This window comes from Schistocerca cancellata, chromosome 9, assembly GCF_023864275.1.
Source record: "Schistocerca cancellata isolate TAMUIC-IGC-003103 chromosome 9, iqSchCanc2.1, whole genome shotgun sequence".
NCBI lineage: Eukaryota > Metazoa > Arthropoda > Insecta > Orthoptera > Acrididae > Schistocerca > Schistocerca cancellata.
The window spans coordinates 279,100,493-279,121,703 of NC_064634.1; the positions used below are offsets into that span (position 1 = coordinate 279,100,493).

At 43.7% G+C, this 21,211-nt stretch overlaps 1 protein-coding gene across 1 annotated transcript in view; it reads right to left on the reverse strand.

The window, feature by feature from the left end:
• LOC126101354 (optomotor-blind protein) overlaps window positions 1-21,211 on the reverse strand; it is a 504,344-nt gene that overhangs the window by 408,134 nt on the left and 74,999 nt on the right. The window lies entirely within an intron of this gene.

Here is a 21,211-nt window from a genome sequence, read left to right on the forward strand (position 1 = left end):
GTATATCTTGATGAATATTTTCGCTTTCAGTCCCCTAGGAAATAGGTTAGCTGTTTTCCTCTAAGATATAGACAAAAGAGATTAAATTTTGTTCGCTAGTGTAAAAAAAAAATCTGTTAATATTTACATTTCTACTGCCTTTGAGGAATTAAATTTACAACGCTGTATGTGTTTTTTTCCTTCCTTTCGTTTTTATCATCTCACAATCAGACATAAGCGACCGGAAATATCCATAGTTTCCCAGAAAAACGTATGATAATGATGAAAGGATACGTCCTTCCATTTCGAATTTAAGATCAGTAGTTGTTTACAGACAGCACAATTCACAAAATTTGAGACGGGAAAACTATATTTCAGGACTGACAACCTTTTATCTCCTATTCGTAGTCTACATGCTAAAAAAAGAAAAAAATATCCTGTACGTGGTACTAAGATATCAGGAAACATACTTATTTCCTCGGGTACGTGTGTGAGGCCAGTGGTATTCAGTGAGTACGAAAAGCAAAATTATTTTTTGTATCTGATTGATGGAAAACCTTTGACGGATTTTCGATGCGAGGTAACGCACTGCATAAATCAAAAAATGTTAAAACTCACTGTTCCAATCGGCATTTCAGCATTTTTTCAAGGCACATCCCGTTCCACTTCTGTGTCAAGAGCGTTACGTTGAGAAAGCGACAATTTACCTTTTGGATCGTAAATCTGGTCGCTTTTTCACCAGTTAGTTGTTTATTTACAAGGATCACATGCCAAGAAACCATCAACTCAGCTGCTTCAAATTACCCTTTTACGCAACGTGTAATTTCTCTCCGGACTTCCATTACCCACATTATTCTCGTGGACCCATTTAACGTACGCTCTTGAGAAAAGTTGAGAAAGTAATTTCTCATGAAAAAAGCTTTAAAGGACAGAAATACGGTAACAAGACACTGTTGCTTGGTAATGCAACAAGCTAAATGCCATGCGTCCAGTCTGGGACACGGCCTCGTACAGCATTTCCGAGGTGAAACGTGGCTGTCGCGTAAGAGTCTGAGTTGCTAACGTTAACATTGCTAAATAACTGTGCTGGAATATGTAACAAAATGTAATCTCATGGTGTGGTAGACTAACTGATAAGTGCACCTTATTTGGCACGAATTGAATTATCAAACTGTTCATGGGAATTCATTTTCGCTAATTCACTGCTGACTGCGCAACACTCTATTATCGAAAGAAGATACAAGGAAATTCTCCAAACGAAGATTCTCCGGGATCCTTCGTGGTGTTGCGCCAGTCACAAATACTCATAAAATTGTCTCCACGTAGCTCCTGATGTATATGTAACGCTGTTTAATCCAAAGGAGCGTAGACACAGAACAGCAGTTAATAAACGATTATTGAGTTCACGTTATATAAATACGGAATTGCATCAAGCCTTGGCCAGGATGCAAATGATCATGTCCTTTTGGACATCAGATAAATCGCTACCTTTCCCTATTACGACAGCGATTGCACTGTTTTCCGCGACCCCCCGATACGTTCTATACACACAGTGTTGACACCTGCCGTCTGTTAGTGGTTATTGCACGTTGACATCGAACATAGGCGGTGGTCACGTTAATGTGACTAGGCTGCGTATATGATTGCTACCCCTGTTCACGTATCATATCCATCACACGATCTGCCTATTTCACGATAATACAAAACGAACGGCCCTTCTTTGAACTTTTTCGCTTTCCTCCGTTCTGTCTGGTTAAGATCCCATGCCGTACAGGAATACTCTAATGTAGTGTAGTGTAGGCAGTCGCTTTCGTAGGCATCTTCTAAATATTCTGCTAATAAAACACTGTCTTTGGTTCGTCCTCCTCACAACATTATCTCTGTGAATGTAACAGTTTAATTTGATCGTAATGTTATCCCTAGGATTTAGTTGAATTGACAGTCTTTAGATTTGTGTGACTTATCGTGTTACAGAATTTTAACGAATTCCTTTTAGAGCTCGTGTGGATAATCTCACATTTTCCGTAACTTAAAGTCAGTTGCCACTTTTTTGCACCATAGTGATATCTTGTCCAAATTATTTTGCAATTGGTTTTGATCTTCAGATGACTTTACTACATGGTAAATGACAGAAGCATCCGCAATCAATTTAAGAGGTCTGCTCAGATTGTCTCCTAAATTGTTCGTATAGATTAGCAACAGCATATGACCTATAAAACTTCATTGGGGAACGCCAGATATCACTTCTGATTTACTCGATGATTTTCCGTTAATCGCTATGACTGTGACAATTCTGACAGGAAATCATGAATCCAGCCGCAGTTCTGAGAAGACGCTAAACAGGCACGCACCTTGATTAGAAGGAGACTGTGAGGAACGTTATCGAAAGCCTTCTATACATCTAGAAATATGTAATTTGAGATCCCCTGTCGTAGCACTCATTACTTGATGAGAATACAGAGCGAGTTGTGCTGAACAGGAACGACATTTTCTGAATCCGAGCACACTCTGATTAACTGTGGCTCTTAGGTAAAGTGGTTATTGGTGAAACAACAGAGTTTCGGTTATATGGCTTTCTTCCCACGCCAGCTTAACCTGACGATTAAAACGGCTCAGAATGACCGCTTTCTCAAATTAACCATTTTTTGTTTTTTATTATTCCTTATTATTTCCTGTAATATACTTAGAAATCAAACAAAGATTGAAAAATTCTGACTTGCTTAGTTTCAATATACACAGAATCAAAATATTAAATTAAACAGACAAATAAAAGTAAACTAACTGATTCACCGTTCGCTGCTTTCCTCGAAAAGTGATAAGTAATTGAACACTACAGACAATAACCAGTATTGTTTCCAATTTTTTTTTAAATCCTGCTCAAAAAATATGTTGTAATCGGGGATCGTACCACTATTTGGGCATTACGAATAATCAGTGCTAAAGAGTGAAACTGATGCTGAAGGAATCTTATTATTCGTGTTTATCTGTCCGTTTTAAAATTCTACAAGCAGAAAAAGGCGTATTATGTACACACAGCAGATCAGTTACTTTCTATTTTTATTGTATACTATGAATGAAATTTTAAGTTTTTAATTTGTTACTGTTACCATAATTTCCTTCATTTTTTATTGTTTCATAGAAATGGCACACAAAGCTTTAATCTTTCAAAGCAAATGAAGCATTGGACTTCACTGCTACGTCAATTCGTAAAGTGTTTCCAGAATAGGATTGGTGCCATTCTGCAATACAAAGGACGTCTGTCGACGTCAGCGAGAAACTACCGTATAGACCAGGTGTATGCGAGTCTTTCACACTGCACGCACACACGTTCCTTAGGCCACGACACATGGCAACAGGGACATTATTATCTCAGCAGTTATGTTTCAATTCTTATGCCATGTGTTTGTTACTTGTTTCAGTCGGCATTGTTTTTAAAATAGCACTGATTGCTTTCCCAATTTCCTATAACAACGCAATATTTCAAACTAATGCAAATTTTAAGAATTAAAACTTACTCCTTTTTAAAAAAGATTTATTTAGTAATGACAAATTTTAGCATTGCAGCTACGGCTAACTGATATTTCGTTTTTTTTACTCGGTTATTAGTAAAAAATAAAAATGACTGTTATAACCGAGCTCAAATAAATATCACAAAATACCGGTTATTCAGGACTAAAACATCGGTACTGGCTGGTCGGTTTTTCTGATCCCTAGTGTCTCTTAACTTTATGGATCGAGGACTGTGCAGCCTGAGCTTCACACACAGCGTCTAAATCGTTTGATGACGAATGTTCGTACACATGTTGCACCACAGTGTATCAGTTTCATTATACACAGCCATGCAGGGAGAGTTGTACTAAATTTGGCAGCTGTGACAGGACAGCCTCAGGCAACATGGTAGAAGTGTGGCTGATGAGTGGTAATCTAGTAACCGGCGGCATTACGGATGTAGCTGTAGGGGCGCCTAGCCTGTATACATGTGTCTGCAGCTTAATTTCATAGTACACAGTCATGTAGGGAGATTGTATTAAATTTGGCGACCGTGACAGGACAGTCTCAGACATTGCTGCAGAAGTGTCGAGTATTAGCAGTATAGAGACCAGCAGTGTTACAGGTGTATATGTAGAGGCACCCAGAGTTGTTTTGAATTTGGTGACCGTGACAAGACAGTCTCAGACGGTGTAGTAGAAGCGTAGCGTATTGGCGATAAGATAGTGGCCGGAGGCACTACAGATATAGGTGTAAATGCGCTTAGCCTGTGGACGCATGGCTGTAACTTATTTACATTGTACAGAATGAGGTAGAAAGAGCCATATTAAATATGGCGACCGTGACAGGAGAGTCGCAGACGGTGTGGTAGAAGCGTGGCGTATTAGCGATTAGATAGTGGCCAGGGACATTACAGATATAGGTGTAAATGCGCTTAGCCTGTGGACGCACGGCTGTAACTTACTTACATTGTACTGAATGAGGTAGAAAGAGCCATATTAAATATGGCGACCGTGACAGGAGAGTCGCAGACGGTGTGGTAGAAGCGTGGCGTATTAGCGATTAGATAGTGGCCAGGGACATTACAGATATAGGTGTAAATGCGCTTAGCCTGTGGACGCACGGCTGTAACTTACTTACATTGTACAGAATGAGGTAGAAAGAGCCATATTAAATATGGCGACCGTGACAGGAGAGTCGCAGACGGTGTGGTAGAAGCGTGGCGTATTAGCGACAAGATAGTGGTCAGGGGCATTACAGATGTAGGTGTAAATGCGCTTAGCCTGTGGACGCACGGCTGTAACTTACTTGCATTGTACAGAATGATGCAGGAAGAACCATTTTAAATTTGGCGACCATCCCAGGACAGTCCCAGATGGTGTGGTACAAGTGTGGCGTATTAGCGGTAAGTTAGTGGCCGGCGGCGCTACAGATGTAGATGTAGAGGCGCCTAGCCCGTGGACGCACGGCGGCAGCTTTTTGTGCGGGAGGGCGCGGCGCATTAGCATAGTGTCCGGTGTCCCGACACAGGCAATTCGTGTCGCCGGCCGGCCGCGGCCCAGTTCGCCGTCAAACACGCGCCGCCAGATAGCCATCGGCAAACAGGTCCGCGCCTAAATGCCCGACACGGCCCACACGGCCGCATCGATCGCCGGTCCGCCGGCACTGCGCTCCGCTCTGTCTCTCTCGCCACAGCCGCGCGCCGGCTCTGGTGCCCGCTGTTTGATGTCACGGCTGCACTCGCTGGGCACAGAAAGTGTGGGAGGCACCGCCTGCTGTAGCCCGAGAGCTGCTCCCAGCCAAGTGCACAACTAGGCGCTGTCAGCTCTCCGTTACTTCTTTTATTGGTTTTAATACTGCAACTACTCATTCTTCCTATTCCTATTATCTCAGAGTAATACAAGAGGAACAGAACATCAAAATAAATGTACAAAGTGTGGCCAAAAAGTAACGGCAATATTTTTTAATTTCTGTGGCCTTATATATCTAATTTCCAAAACCTTTTTCTTTTATCTTGTTGGTACAGACGACCCTAATGTATGTATGCATTTTCAGCTGTTTTGAATGTTTAGTTTATTGTTGTCAGCCGAAAAGGTTACAGTTGGTTTCGAATTCTCAGCAAATTTTTACTTTCGAAGAAAATGGATCAAAGAATCTGTATTACATTTTAGCTGAAATGGAAGAAAGTACAGCACAGCACAGCGGTTTCATACACCAGCTGCTTCATTTGCCCCGAGGGGAATGTATATAGAAACTTGACGTCAAGTGATCTGGGTGGGCTGGCCGGGGTTTTCGAGCGGTTCTAGGAACTTCAGTCTGGAACCGCGCAACCGCTACGGTTGCAGGTTCGAATCCTGCTTCGGGCATGGATGTGTGTGATGTCCTTAGGTTAGTTAGGTTTAAGTAGTTCCAAGTTCTAGACAACTGCCGGCCGCGGTGGCCGTGCGGTTCTAGGCGCTGCAGTCCGGAACCGCGGGACTGCTACGGTCGCAGGTTCGAATCCTGCCTCGGGCATGTATGTGTGTGAGTCCCTTAGGTTAGTTAGGTTTAAGTAGTTCTAAGTTCTAGGGGACTGATGACCTAAGATGTTAAGTCCCATAGTGCTCAGAGCCATCTGAACCATTTTTTTCTAGGCGACTGATGACCTCAGTGCTCAGAGCCATTTGAACCATTTTTTTGATCTGGATGGCCAGGCCACAGTGTCACCTCGACCGATTAATCGATTCCGCAAAGTGGCTCTGAGATATTTCCTGATATGGTTTGGCACCCAGTGTGCTGGAAGTACATCCTTTGTTTATCATTCAGAGGTACACCCTCCTGCTGTTGTAGCAACGCAAGTTTCACGAATATGTGAATTCTCCGCCCGTTCAGGCGAAATGGAACAATGAATAGTCCAATCAACCTATCATCGAGAATGCCGGCCTACACATTAACATCGGTTCATTGTAGATGAGCACGAGGTCGAATATCTCGTGCTTTCATGTGTGGCCATACATGAGAAATGTGGATATAGATACAGCCTTCAGGAGTAAACAAAGCTTCGTCGACGTACAGGACCTCATCCAGAAATAAGGACTGCAGGGCACTCTGTTGTGAAAACCATTCTGCGAACTGCAAGCGTTGGGGAAAATCTTCAGGTGGTAATGCAGCCACGCACTGAAGATGAAAAAGATGAAGGTGCTGGTCATGTAAAACAATTCACACAAGATTATATCTGACGCCAAGGATGTGTGCAATACGTTGTGTAGCTGTAGATGGAGAGTCTTCAACATGTCGCAGAATGTCGGCCTCCATTTCGAGAGTTCTCACTGTTGTATTCCGACCTGTATTAAACATTCTTGCAACGAAAGTACATGTTTCACGTAGCTGGCAACGCAGACGTCAGGAAGTTTGGTGTTGTGAAACCTGTCGGGTCAGATCGCGCTGTCGGCACTTCTCACTGCAGCTCCTCCATTTCCATTCACAGACCCATATACCAGATGTATGTACATTTCAGCGTACGTAAATCAGTCCATGTTCACTGCTGTTGCCACAAGGCGGTAATGACTGCATCTCGCGCCCGGGTTCCCGGGTTCGATTCCCGGCGGGGTCAGGGATTTTCTCTGCCTCGTGATGACTGGGTGTTGTGTGTTGTCCTTAGGTTAGTTAGGTTTAAGTAGTTCTAAGTTCTAGGGGACTGATGACCATAGATGTTAAGTCCCATAGTGCTCAGAGCCATTTGAACCATTTGAACCAATGACTGCATCTTAATCGGAGTGTTTACAAGGAAGTCACCGCTGTTGTCACATGCTGTAATGTTTACGAATGAATCTGTGTGTTTCCAAGCAGACCTCAGAGCCAACCATCCGTACACAGAGCAATTCTGAATGTCAGTACACATTCCCAGGCAGCGACACAAACACAACAGACCACGTCAGCACCACTAACGAAATGTCCCTAACGCTACTAGCTGATTTCAGAGACCATATGTTCCTCATCGAAGTATATTTGTTTTGATGTTCTCTACCACCTATATTAATCTGAAAGATAATGATGATGACGTTTGGATTGTGGGGCGTCAACTGCGTGGTTATCAGTGCCCATACAAATTGCCAACCTTTGCTCTGTCCAAACTCGCTACTTTCATGAATGATGATGAAATGATGAGGACAACACAAACACCCAGTCATGTCGAGGCAGGCGAAAATCTCTCTCTCCGCCGGGAATCGAACCCAGGACCCCGTGCTCGGGAAGCGAGAACGCGACCGCCAGACCACGAGCTGTGGACTAATCTGAAAGAAGAATTGTCATAAAATTTTCGTTGTGTCCTACTTATAACGTCACCTCTGGCAATTCGTAGGTTCTCTCCCCACTTAATTCTGGCATATCACTGATACTCCTTCGTTGTCTTTAACGGAAGGAAGTTTTTATTTTATTTATTTTACATCTGATATTGGAACATTATTCGTTTAACCACGTCCAACACTTCCGTTTGGAAGGTAGCTTTTCATTAATATGTCTCCAGTACATATTCGTAAGATTTTCTATCACGTATTTGCAGGCGTATATAAACTGTGATTTTCTCGCAGTTGGTATTTCTCGTGTATACAGTGCTCTGTTCTAAAAATACTATTTACAAAATCTAATAATAATTCTGGGTGACATCGCGAGATTATTACACTATGTTATTGACCTAAATGCCTTTGTTTAAGCTTAAAAGTTCTGATGATAATCAGTTTCTTCTACTTGCTACTAGTCATTATTCTAGTTTTCATACATTACCTCTAAACTATCAATGCTCCGTCATTTCATACTGTCTATGTCGACCATTTCTCTCAGAGCTGGATTCACTTATTTGCAAGATTAAACTGCTGAATTACAAATATATTTTCTTGCTTCAGTATGATTTGTAGAAGAGACCTTTTGTTAGTTTTTTAACTTACAAAGTCTCTAATTAAACAGAGGGACAGTTCGCAAGATACTATCGATGAACATTGTAATTTCCAATTAGTTACGAGACAATTTAAGTAGAAAACTAAGGAACGTAAGAACAAGTGAAAAACTAAACTAACACATTAGCAGTGAGTCAAGGTGTAAATGTGAGAAATTTCTGACGAAATTTGTAAGAGATTGTTACTTTCAGCGGCTTATTTTTAAATAGTAAACGGTGATGTTAGGGACAGGCAGAAAACGTTATCATACTGAAAGAACTATTCCATAATTCGTTTGTTATCCTTTAAGGAAACAATAAGACCAGAGTTCAAAGTGAAGGGTCCCGTGTTCAAATCCCAATACTGCTACCGATCACGCTCCACACTTCTCGGTTGTTTGCCTTCCGAAGGCAATACCAAATTGTCAAACTGCGAGAACGTGGATAACGATCAACGCATTAATCATTATAAGTGTACGAAAAGGGTGAAACATGCAGCGAAAATTGGTCGATGCAGAGCGAATTATATATGCGGACGAGTTCGTCAGTTCCACCACTGCAGACCACGGTAATCTCTCGGCGAGATCTCAATACCTACTTGTTACACTGCTCATGTTTCGCTATCTGAGAACAAATAACTCGCGAACGCCTATACTTACAGCAGGTCCACGGCCAGCGGGAAAAACAGGTGCTCATTTCTCGCCATCATCTACACGCAACGCCCATTGCTGACTCAGCCAGAGAAGGAAAAAGTCCAACAAGTGAACGGGGGTCTACACGGAAAGCTTGTAATCCTATTTAACAAAGTGGAGCTAAATTCATTTGAGCAAAGTGCGTTGTTACCTCTTCGTATTACCGCCAACTGCTAAATATCTCTGATTTCATTGTACAATCGAAAACTTAAAATGTACGCAATCTAAATTATTAAGACAAAACTGCATTTGAAATAGCTTGTCCCAGTAATGAATCCAGTTTTATTGTGATAATTTACGTAGTTTGCTTACTGAAAGATCCAGAGAAGTAGAGAACGCAATGCAGGATCAAAACCTATGTATGAGAAGTGGTGATCCTGGTATGAGTCAACAAGATATACTTCTCCTTAAAGAAAAGCACATCATAAACGAATATATATATATATATATATATATATATATATATATATATATATATATATATATATATATATATATATATATATATATACTATGATTTATATTATGTTGAAGACAGATTCCAGGACGATTTCCTTGAAAATTCAAGGCCGACTTCCTTCCCAACCTTTTTCCAATCCAGAGTTTGTTCTCGTCACTAATGACATTGTCATCGATAGGTTGTTAGACCCTAATCTTCCATTTAAGGCATAAAGATTGTGGCAGTCGCTTCATTTTTCACATTTGTTGGACAGAAGAGGTGCAACTGCTATCGATACTGTTACGATCATGTTCGTCAGGGAGTTCTATATGGTACAATTTTTTAAAGACTACGCCATTTAAGGTCTAGAGGATGTAAAGACCTAACGATACAGGCTGAATGTTTACCTGTAATTTCTGGAAACCTGGAGAAGACATTTCAATTATCTAATGAGACTCAGTGAAGTTTAGATTTCTATACTTCTGTCGTAGTTGTTTTATGATGAAACGATATAAAAACTTTATCAAGATTGCGGTGAGTAATTTGAAATCCTCTTGTACCTCCTACTGACAGCAATTCAGATACGTCAATAGCCGCAAGATTCTGCACCTCTAGAAGCATAATCCAGGTTGCTGGAATGAGATTATTGATTTCAGGTTAGAATTACACCATACACACAGAGTAACTGACTTTGTCGTTGCCAGGATATGAAATTTTGGAGCATAGGAAGAAAAAAGGATGGCAGATCATGTAAATGAGAGGTGGAACCATGCCTAGAGGTGTCCAGTATAAGATTAAGTGAATGAATGCCCTGTTGCCAAGCTCTATCGATGACACGGTCTTTAGAGACACAGTAAACGTCGGTTTTGAAAAGGACGAAAAAGGAATTCGGCCTCGTCCTTTTCACAGGGACCATTCCAGGAGCTAGTTTAAGCGATTTAGAGAAACCACGGAATAATTAAATCGTGATGGTCAGATGATGATTCTGGTCGTCTCTAAAGCGACTCCTGTCCCGTAACTACTGCGCTTCCGTTGTAAGAGTACTAACACGAAAAAGTGGCAGGTTCGAGTCCCAGCACAACACCAAGTTTCAGGTCTTTGAAAGTATTCGGTTCAGCCAATACTTTGCCACAGAGAAATTTTTTTCATCTGAGAAAAATCTACTAAATGGCTTCCTCGCGGAGGAATGAAGCAGCAAATGTCGCTCTTCCCTTTCTCTTGAGCAGGAGCATAACGTCTTAAATACGTCGTCAAACCACCCAGCTTAAGCATCTTTTTAATTTGCATCCATAATGGTAGCGACTATAAATACGTACAATGGGGAAAAATGATGGCGAGGAGCCACTGCTCAGAGCTGCTCCATTCTTCCTCAAAAGTCGCAGCAGCAGTGCGGACCTCGGAATCAATAACCTTTATTCGTCACAAGTGGCGTCCGCCAGGCCTGTCATTTCTGCCATTCAGGCGCATTAATATCTGACAGGCCGAGCAGCGGATACCTAGGACATTGTTCAGTCGCAAAGTGGCAGCTGGAGAATTCTATAGTCTCTCCTCGCGTAAAAATCGCAATTTCACGGTCGCGACTCATTAATGGCTGTACACCAGACACTAGTAAAGACAACCAAATAGCTCCAGCGATCCCTCAACACTGACATGCAGAACGCACGTACACGGTATATCTGTTTATAAGCCATATCACTGGTATGATCAAAATGAAGCTAGGGAACTTACTTACCAAAATAGCGCAGCCACTGTGCTCGTATTGGGAAGGAGTGTGATTCGAAAGGGGGTAAGGTGAAGATCGGTTGGGTTTCCTCCACCTATTTGTAGGTGGTTCTTTCACGTTAACCCTGTCCAATAAGTACGTATTCCTCATATAAATTTTAATGAAACTTCCTTTTATGAGTGACTACATTCTGATAAAGAAAACCTACCGTCGTTTCCCGTCGCAATACACCTACTTCCAACACGTAAAATCATACAGTTTATTTAAAGTAGATCCATTAATGTGACTATAGTAACCATGAGAGGATGGGAAAAGCGAGGAGAAAATATAGACCTGATCTTGTCTTTCTTGCCGGCCGCGGTGGTCGAGCGGTTCTAGGCGCTTCTGTCCGGAACCGCGCGACCGCTACGGTCGCAGGTTCGAATCCTGCCTCGGGCATGGATGTGTATGATGTCCTTAGGTTAGCTAGGTTTAAGTAGTTCTAAGTTTTAGGGGACTGATGACCTACGATGTTAAGTCCCATAGTGCTCAGAGCCATTTGAACCATTTTTGATTTTCTAAAAAGCTCGATTCAGTTTCTGTTAGTGAGATTTTCACGGGAAGAAAAATTGGAGAAGGTGTTTCTGAACTTCGCATTATATTTTGCGATATCCGCACAAACATCTGGCCACTAGACTCATACGTGGAATTATTTTTGGAGGAAAGACAGGAAAAAAAATTCGTGCATTAATTGATTTGAAAGACGGCGAGGACAATGTATGAAAATGGGTATTATTCAGGCTAATGGATAAATGTAAAGAAAGGTCTCGCTCAATAAGACGCTACATAAATGCCGGAAACGCAGGGGCAAATTTAAAGAACATGTCTCAATTGGCAACGATGTGTATAAGTGTTGTTCCGTTTTCGAGTTATCCGTGAAAACTATATTATGAGTGTAATACAGTTCTCTTTGTAAGTATTGTTCTGGTGGCTGAGCTCACTGCCTTGTCTAATTAAGAGGAAGACGAAGAAATTTAAAGTTTACCTCTCTTGCGTTAACTTAGTCGTGCAATAAATATGAGTCTTAGAGAGACGCTCAGGTGAGCATAGGAATATTCACCAGAAGGGAAGACATTATTCTTTCCAAAATTTGTTGTTCTTGGGTTACCAACCGAGTGATTTCCGGTCTAGATGCAAGCCTTCTCCAAACAAAAATGGGCGAATAGGGAACATTCCATTAAGACAACGCTGCTACTCGACTGATAACCCGAAAAAAGAGTTCATATTCTTGATGTGTTACATCTCGTGTGGTCATTTACCAAAAAGTAAAACATTTAAAGGTATTGTTACACAAAGAAGCCTTTGGACCAGATTCATCTACTACTGCAGTGAGTGACAATTATAATATTGAGGACTTTTTTAGAACTGCATGTTTTAGGTATGAGGTGTGAACATTGTTACCGGAATGAACAAAATGCAGTAAACTGTGAGACGGGTAAAAGCAAAGCGGAACAACTGTTTCCTTGGAGACTACATTTACAGAGGTGTTGAACAACACGAGTAGGTGATGTCATAGTGCATTGCAAAACTCCTGCCAATAATTTCGACGGTGCTGTAAACAAAAGGTTACGCCCTTTTCCTTGCGGTCATTTTGTACGCGATCTGCGAACGTCGGCCAGTGCAGTGACGGAGGAAAAGGAGTAAATTTCCGGCGTAGTGTTTCTGGATTGCTCTGACATTTATAACTTCTGAATCTGAAAGGGTACACGACTGTACTTTCATCGACAAACAATTACATCGATATTTCAGAGTGACGCACAACCTTCAAGCAAAGTAGAAAAGAGGCCTTTCTGCTCTACTTCGTCAGCCCTATTCAGGACTTCTCAAGGCCAGAAGCCATCTAGTACGAGCAAACAGTCACATCATTTCTATTTCAGTTTGATCAATTTAAAAGGAATAATGTTGCATCCTTGCTGTTTGGAGCTATTGCAACGAGCGGTCTTCTGCAGGATTATAACCTTTCACACGAAAGGCTAGCGTCATTGCGGCAAGATACTGAACTTTCTGACTCCACTACAATGTATCTATTCATATGTTTGTACTAAAACAGATAAAGAAGGGCCTATAGCATTCACAGGACAGAACGAAAAATAATCTCTGTTGGAATTTACACTCTTTGAAGACAGAATGTGGTAAAGTATTTGTCGTTTAGGGTTTACAGTTTCTGACTAGTTTTTATCGGATTTGACAGCTGTGCATGTTAGCAATGTAAGAAAACTGTACACAAGAACTTCTTGGCGCTACGAATACCAACAGAACAGCACGGAAGCAGACCACTGCTATCAATACAGAACTAAGAAAAGCACTTACAATGCACTGCAGTCTCAGGTGTCTTTGAAATACGTATGATCTGAAAGGTGACTATGAGCAGACTTTCTTTAATCCTTTTTCTAAATTTTTGGTCTCTGTTTTTCCGTTTAGTGTATCTAATGGTCTTTAGAGGGAATGTACCTGCGTTTGTTTCTCACTGGGCGTGGTCTGAGATATAAAACAGAATTTACGTGATTTTCAGCAAACATGGGTTCCGAGAATTCATAGAGTCACCTCTGCAGCGAATGAATGGTGGAGCAGATGCGCTTAGGAAGACTCTCTTCGTTCAGACACGTAGATTCTATTCCTTACGAAACACCCAACATATGAAATGATAGTCGAACATGTAAGACAGCTTCTTCAAGATGTCAATGAAAATCGGCATTTATTGCCTGCACTGAACTGCAACATTGTTAAATACTGGCCAGAGATGAAATTATATTACCTTCCTTGTACGAGAGTCGCTCTGAATGGCCGACAGAACCATCCAGACACATCCACTTACTGACTCAACGGTTTTTATTTACATTGCTGGGAATAAGCAATATCCGTTCCCCCAGGGGTGTTAGTCATTCATATGTTACAGGATTGCCTCTGCTTGGCAAATGATAAGAACCGTAGTTACAGAGAAGAAGCATAGTTTGATAGCTCAGAAAGAGCATTGCCCATGAGAGGCAATAGTCTAATTTTCACTGCTGGTCGATTACAATGATACAACCTGGCCTTGCATGGCTAACGGTTCAGTATTCACGGGTATCAAGAGACTGATGTTGCTGTTGTTGCGGTGGTGATGGTGGTGGTAGTAGTGGTGATGTTGGTGAACTTCACTATGAAAATTTGTATGAAGTCAATCTAGTCTATCCTCTATATGCATCTTCACTTCTGTATAACTTCTAGAACCTACATCCACTTGAAACCGCTTACTATAGTCAAGTCTTGGTTTCCATCTACAATCCCCATCAGCCCCCCCCCACCCCGTCCCCCACATACAAACACTTCCCTCCATTACCAAATTGACAATTCCTTGTTCCTCAGAGTGTTTTCCATCCTTCTTTTAACGAAGTTGTGCCGTAAATGCCTTTACTCTCCATTTCGATTCAATACCTCCCAATTAGCTATCCGAACTTTCCATCTAATGTTCAGTATTTTCTGTGGTACCACATTTCAAAAACTATCTTTATTGTCCATAATTCAGTTCCATAAAAGCCTAAAACCCAGGATGATGAATTCAGAAATTTATTTATTTATTTATATATTCGAATAGCACTATTATAGAGCACGCAAATGAAAACTCCAATTCTTGCTGCATGCATTCTTCTTCCTCTTTTCCCATATTCGATTCACATGTCCAGATCTCTACTCCAAAACTGTTCGAATTATTACGCTTTTCCTGTTTTGTTCGTCTCAGAAGAACATTTTCTGAATGTTGATCCTAAATAAATTACTATTATGGGTGCCCATTATGTTGATGCTTGCTTCATTTAATGCCTGCTGGAACCATGATAGTTGTCCTTTCAGCTTCATTTCAAACCATTAATCAATACGTATAAGAAATTTATATTGATAAATTTATTTTTACACAAATTGACGTTGGAAGTGGAGAAAGGAAAGAGAAGGGAAGTAACTAATGGTATCAGCCGCTACGGGAATTTATGCGGAATCCGCGGCGACAAGTGAAAATGTGTAATTGGGATTCGAACCCGGGATGTCCTGCGCACTAGGCAGTTGCGTTAATCACTGCGCCATTCGGACAAAGTGTTTCTTGCGAATGCTCGGACTATCTTGACGTTCCTGCTGGAGGTCTAACGTAAATGTGCTTCCACACTGAAGGTTGTGCATCCGTAGGCAATCGAGGCGAATCAGTTGTATGAACGCGTGGCGCAGCAATGTCCGAAAGAACCGACACCACGTATTCCTATAATATTTTTTAGAAAACCTTTTCTTATGATTTTCGCTCTTCGTTTTACTTCTCCTTTATATCAGCCATTGTTAAGTTCTTTTAATGGCTCAATTCCTCGTCACCATCGCCTCATGATGATGATGATGATTGGTTCGTGGGGCGCTCAACTGTGGGGTTATCAGCGCCCGTCCAATGTCACAACCTTCACTCAGTCCAATGTCGCCACTTTCATGAATGAAGATGAAATGATGAAGACAACAGGAACACCCAGTCATCTCGAGGCAGGTGAAAAATACCTGACCCGCCGGGAATCGAACCCGGGACCCCGTACTCGGGAAGCGAGAACGCAACCGCGAGACCACAAGCTGCGGACACCGGCGCCACATTTAATTACACTGCATTCCACTGCCTTCATGTTAAGTTTGTTGGCATTCATCTTGTAACATGTTTCAAGGCAACAGCCATGCCGTTCAATCGATCTTAAGAGTCCCTTGCCGTCTCTGCAAGAATAACAGTGTCATCAGCAAATCTTTTATAACCTTTTCCGTGGGCATTAATTCCTTATCCAAACTTCTCTTTGTTTTCGTATACATCTCGCTCAATCTACAGAATAAATAACGTGGAAGATGGGTAACAATCATTTCTTATTTCTTGATTCATACGATATGGTGTGAGAAATTGTCTCCCGGTTTCACTGTCTCTCCAAAGAGAGTCTTCGTCTGGGTACTATAGTACACATTTGGCACATTTTCTCGTTTAAAAATCGATAATCGAAAAAAATGCGAGGGGGAGCTGAAATAAGATGCTTCCCGAGCGTTCGGTGGTCCCTGTGTTTCCCTCGCAGCCAGGCCCGCCCGAGTCCCTCCAGCCGGCGGCAGATTCCCGGCTATTGATCGCGACCAGAGTAATAATAAATGTAGCTGAAGCAGCAGCGCCAGCAGAACCAGAGCCAAGTAGCAGCCGGTGGCCGGTAGCCCGGCGCCAGTGCTAATTGTTAACGGCGCGCCCGAGAACGCCGCGGCTCGCTATCCGCAGGGCCATCTCCCCCCCAGACGGCTGCCAGTCGCTGGCGCTACCTTCCTCTCCGCCTCGTAATGGGATATTGCTATTAAAACACCCCGGGACCAGATACATCGTCCTCGAATTTATGGCACAAGATTGCTCTAATTATTTGACGACTTGCGGGCGATTACCTGGAAAATTCGTCATCAGTATTCCGGTGTCTGGGCGAGGAGAGAAGTGAAGGATAGATTGAGACGGGGGAAACGGATGGAAGAAGGGGCGGAGGGAGAAGGCACTCGTGTGTGTGTGTGTGTGTGTGTGTGTGTTTTGAGACGGAGGCCGGGAATGTTGGGGTGGGAGTGACGGCCAGGGAAACAAGGTCCAGAAGAGATTGAGCTATCGTAATTGGGCGCACACACAGTCAGTCAGTCGTATATTAATTCGGGACGCGCGGGCCGACGCCCCCCCCCCCCCCCCCCCCTCTGGCCCTCTTGGAGCAGTTATGAAGCGGGCAGACCCGGTCGCTCACCAGATTAGGCGCAGCTGCCACGCTTTGCTCCGGGCTGCCCGGAAGGTTAAACGCCAGTCATAGACCACACACCGTGCTCGGGCCGCAGCACTACCGGAATTGCTGCCGTAAAAAAGAAAAGAAAACCTTCCACCTAGAGCAAAGAAATGGGCTGTAGGAAACCGGAGCCTCATCGAACTTCTCCCCAGACAGGAAGTAACCGCTTCCGGAGCGATTTCCGTTATTAAATAAAAAAAGAAAACAGCGATGACGAACAAAAACGCGAAAGTTCAGGTGAGCAAGCCGAGTGAGATGGTGCAGTGCTTATGACAATGGCCTCTAATGTCAGAGCTGGAACCTTCAGACGTTCGATTTGTCATCAGGCACGATTTCTTGAATAAAGCAACGGCCGATTACTTCCGCCACCCTCCAGCTACTGAACTGTTACCCCGTCCGCAGTGACGCTGACGTTGACGAAACGTTAAATGCTAACCTTACTACTCAGTATGATGGCACAGTTGTTATGGAGCTAGACATGTATTTCCCCTGTTTTCGAACCTCCGTCACGTTCATCTTGACTGAGATCTCCCTTATCCAATAGCTCAGATGAAGCCATGAATTTTGCTTCGAAAGTGTCACTGTCAGTTTCTTCCCCGTTCTTGTCCAATCTTGTTCAAATGGTACAAATGGCTCTGAGCACTATGGGACTTAACATCTGAGGTCATCAGTCCCCTAGAACTTAGAACTAATTAAACCTAACTAACCTAAGGACATCACACACATCCATGCCCGAGGCAGGATTCGAACCTGCGACCGTAGCGGTCGCGCGGTTCCAGACTGTAGCGCCTAGAACCGCTCGGCCACTCCGGCTGGCCGAACTAGTGTTCTAACTCTTATTTTCGATGTCTATATTACGTTTACACTAACTTATCTTGGTGGATTAGTTGAAATGGTTCAAATGGCGCTGAGCACTATGGGACTCAACTGCTGTGGTCATAAGTCTCCTAGAACTTAGAACTACTTAAACCTAACTAACCTAAGGACATCACACACATCCATGCCCGAGGCAGGATTCGAACCTGCGACCGTAGCGGTCACGCGGTTCCAGACTGAAGCGCCTAGAACCGCTCGGCCACTCCGGCTGGCCGAACTAGTGTCCTAACTCTTATTTTCGATGTCTATATGACGTTTACACTAACTTATCTTGGTGGATTAGTTGAAATGGTTCAGATGGCTCTGAGCAGTATGGGACTCAACTGCTGTGGTCATAAGTCCCCTAGAACTTAGAACTACTTAAACCTAACTAACCTAAGGACATCACACACATCCATGCCCGAGGCAGGTTTCGAACCTGCGACGGTAGCGGACGTGCGGTTCCAGACTGTAGCGCCTTTAACCGCTCGGCCACTCCGGCCGCCATTAGTTGATAGATAGTGCAAAAAGCATGTGATGATTGGCAAGTATAGGCCTTGTGTATCTAAGTGCACCGGGAACTCTCAGTGTTATAGTTTAGGCAGAGTGGATCACACCTAAATCTATTCACTGGAGCCGGCCGGAGTGGCCGAGCGGTTCTAGGCATTACAGTCTGGAACCACGCGACCGCTACGGTCGCAGGTTCGAATCCTGCCTCGGGCATGGATGTGTGTGCTGTCCTTAGGTTAGTTAGGTTTAAGTAGTTCTAAGTTCTAGGGGACTGATGACCTCAGCAGTTGAGTCCCATAGTGCTCAGAGCCATTTGAACCATATTCACTGGAACAAAGAGAGACAGTTTAGTGTCACTATTCTCATCTGCATCATGTTTTCATCTGAATGCCTGTTTGTTTTGCAGTTTTGATTTACAATTCGACGCCTAACGTGATAGTAAATAACCTGGGTAGTTGACACCATAGAACTGTGGTACAGCTGTGACTGGTGGACAGCACGCATTTTGTTCCAGTCTGCCCGTTCGGAAGTGTGTTGTTTCCTCAGGTAATTCCACAACCACTGGTCTGTCAGAATACGTATCAAAGTTCGAGTCAGAGCATTTATTTGATAGTATCCAACCATTCATTGCAGATGCTCTCCTGAATCGCTTGGATGGTTAACAGCTCTGACACGAAGGATAAGGTAGATAGTGTCTGACTTACAGCGAGTGATTGGGTTTCAGAATTACTCCTTAACTTTCCAGCAGTGAACACATTGTAGTGAAACTTCCTCAACGACGAACCTGGGTGCACGAATGGCAAAACGTCATTTTTTCGGATGAATCCAGGTTCTGTTTACGGCATCATGATGGTCGCATCCGTGTTTGGCGACATCGTGGTGAACGCACATTGGAAGCGTGTATACGTTATCGCTATACTGGCGTATCACCCGGCGTGATGGTATGGGGTGGCATTGGTGACACGTCTCAGTCACCTCTTGTTCACACTGACGGCATTTTGAACAGTGGACGTTACATTTCAGATGTGTTACGACCCGTGGCTCTACCCTTCATTCGATCCCTGCTAAACCCTACATTTCAGCAGCATAATGCACGACTGCATGTTTCAGGTCCTGTACGGGCCTTTCTGGATACAGAAAATGTTCGACTGCTGCCCTGACCAGCACATTCTCCAGATCTCTCACCAATTGTAAATGTCTGGTCAATGATGGCCGAGCAACTGGCTCGTCACAATACGCCAGTCACTACTCTTGATGAACTGTGGTATCGTGTTGAAGCTGCATGGGCTGCTGTACCTGTACAAGCCATCCAAGCTCTGTTTGACTCAATGCCCAGGCGTATCATGACCGTCATTACGGCCAGAGGTGGCTGTTCTGGGTAGTGATTTCCCAGGATCTATGCACCCAAATTGAGCGACAATGTAATCACATGTCAGTTCTAGTATAATATATTTGTCCAATGAATACCCGTTTATCATGTGCATTTCTTCTTGGTGTAGTGGCCAGTAGCGTATATTTTCAACGTGTAACGCATTTCCTTACAATTTAGAACATCCCGCCGGGAGGCATCCATGTAATAGCATATAACTACCAATAGGGAATTAGTTGACGCGCAAGAGAGGAGTGTACCGTCCACCTTTCCCTTTCCGGACGTGGTTCTGTGGCCGTTACAAATATTTAACAACATCGTTACCCGACGGCCGTTTGCGGATGTCGTGACTAGAAGGCTCGCCCCACAGACACGCTTCATTTTTCACGCGATCCGAGCGTTCACGATTCTTTGCCGAGCGCGAGATACGAACGGATCTAGCCGGCCTGCCGGCAGCGATTGCCTCGCATTTTCCTTTTCTCGCTTTCAAAAGTACCGCGACTGCGGTTCCGCGTTCGGGCAGAATTCGTCTATGACGCGACCTTTTCCGCTCCACTTTTTTTTTCTTTCGGACGTAATTCTGTGAACTGAAGCCGAAACGCGTTACAGGAGGCAGGCAGGCGGCGCGAGCCGCGCGGCTCTGCGGGCGGAGACACGCCACCTTCCGTGCCGCACACGACGTCAATTTTCGTCCATTTATCGCGGATTACTTCTCGTGTTTCCACGGGCCGTCGACTGGCGGCACCCGTCGTGTCTCCGACGGCGCTGGTGATAAATTCTAAATGCGCAACCGTGTCTCCGACGGCGGCGGAAGAAGCGGACGGGTACTCCGGGCTGGCCACCTGAATAAACGCTGAGCCCGCGGGCGACGGGCGAATCCTGCACGGCTCCGATCAGCCATTCCGTTTGTTCGGGCGAAGCGCCTTCAGGTCGGACACACTGCCGGAGTCACGAAACATTTATGTGGCCACCTACTCCATATGAAATATTTGCACTGCCTGCCAGAGCTTGTCGGCAATTGCGGCAAACACTGCCTCTCGGCAAGTCAGCAAAACACCAGTCTCGGCAGAGAGAGAGAGAGATAGAGAGAGAGAGAGAGAGAGAGAGAGACGTAGCGCAGAGGTCACAATGGTGAACTGGAATTCTTGAGGAGTTAAGGTCAGATTTTCATCTGGTGAAGCGAATTTAGGTTTTGCCTCGTTTTCCTACTTCAGTCGCCGGCCGGAGTGACCGAGCGGTCCTAGGCGCTACAGTCTGCAACCGCGCGACCACTACGGTCGCAGGTTCGAATCCTGCCTCGGGCGTGGATGTGTGTGATGTCCTTAGGTTATTTGGGTTTAAGTAGCTCTAAGTTCTAGGGGACTGATGACCTCAGAAGTTAAGTCCCATAGTGCTCAGAGACATTTGAACCATTTTGAACCTACTTCAGT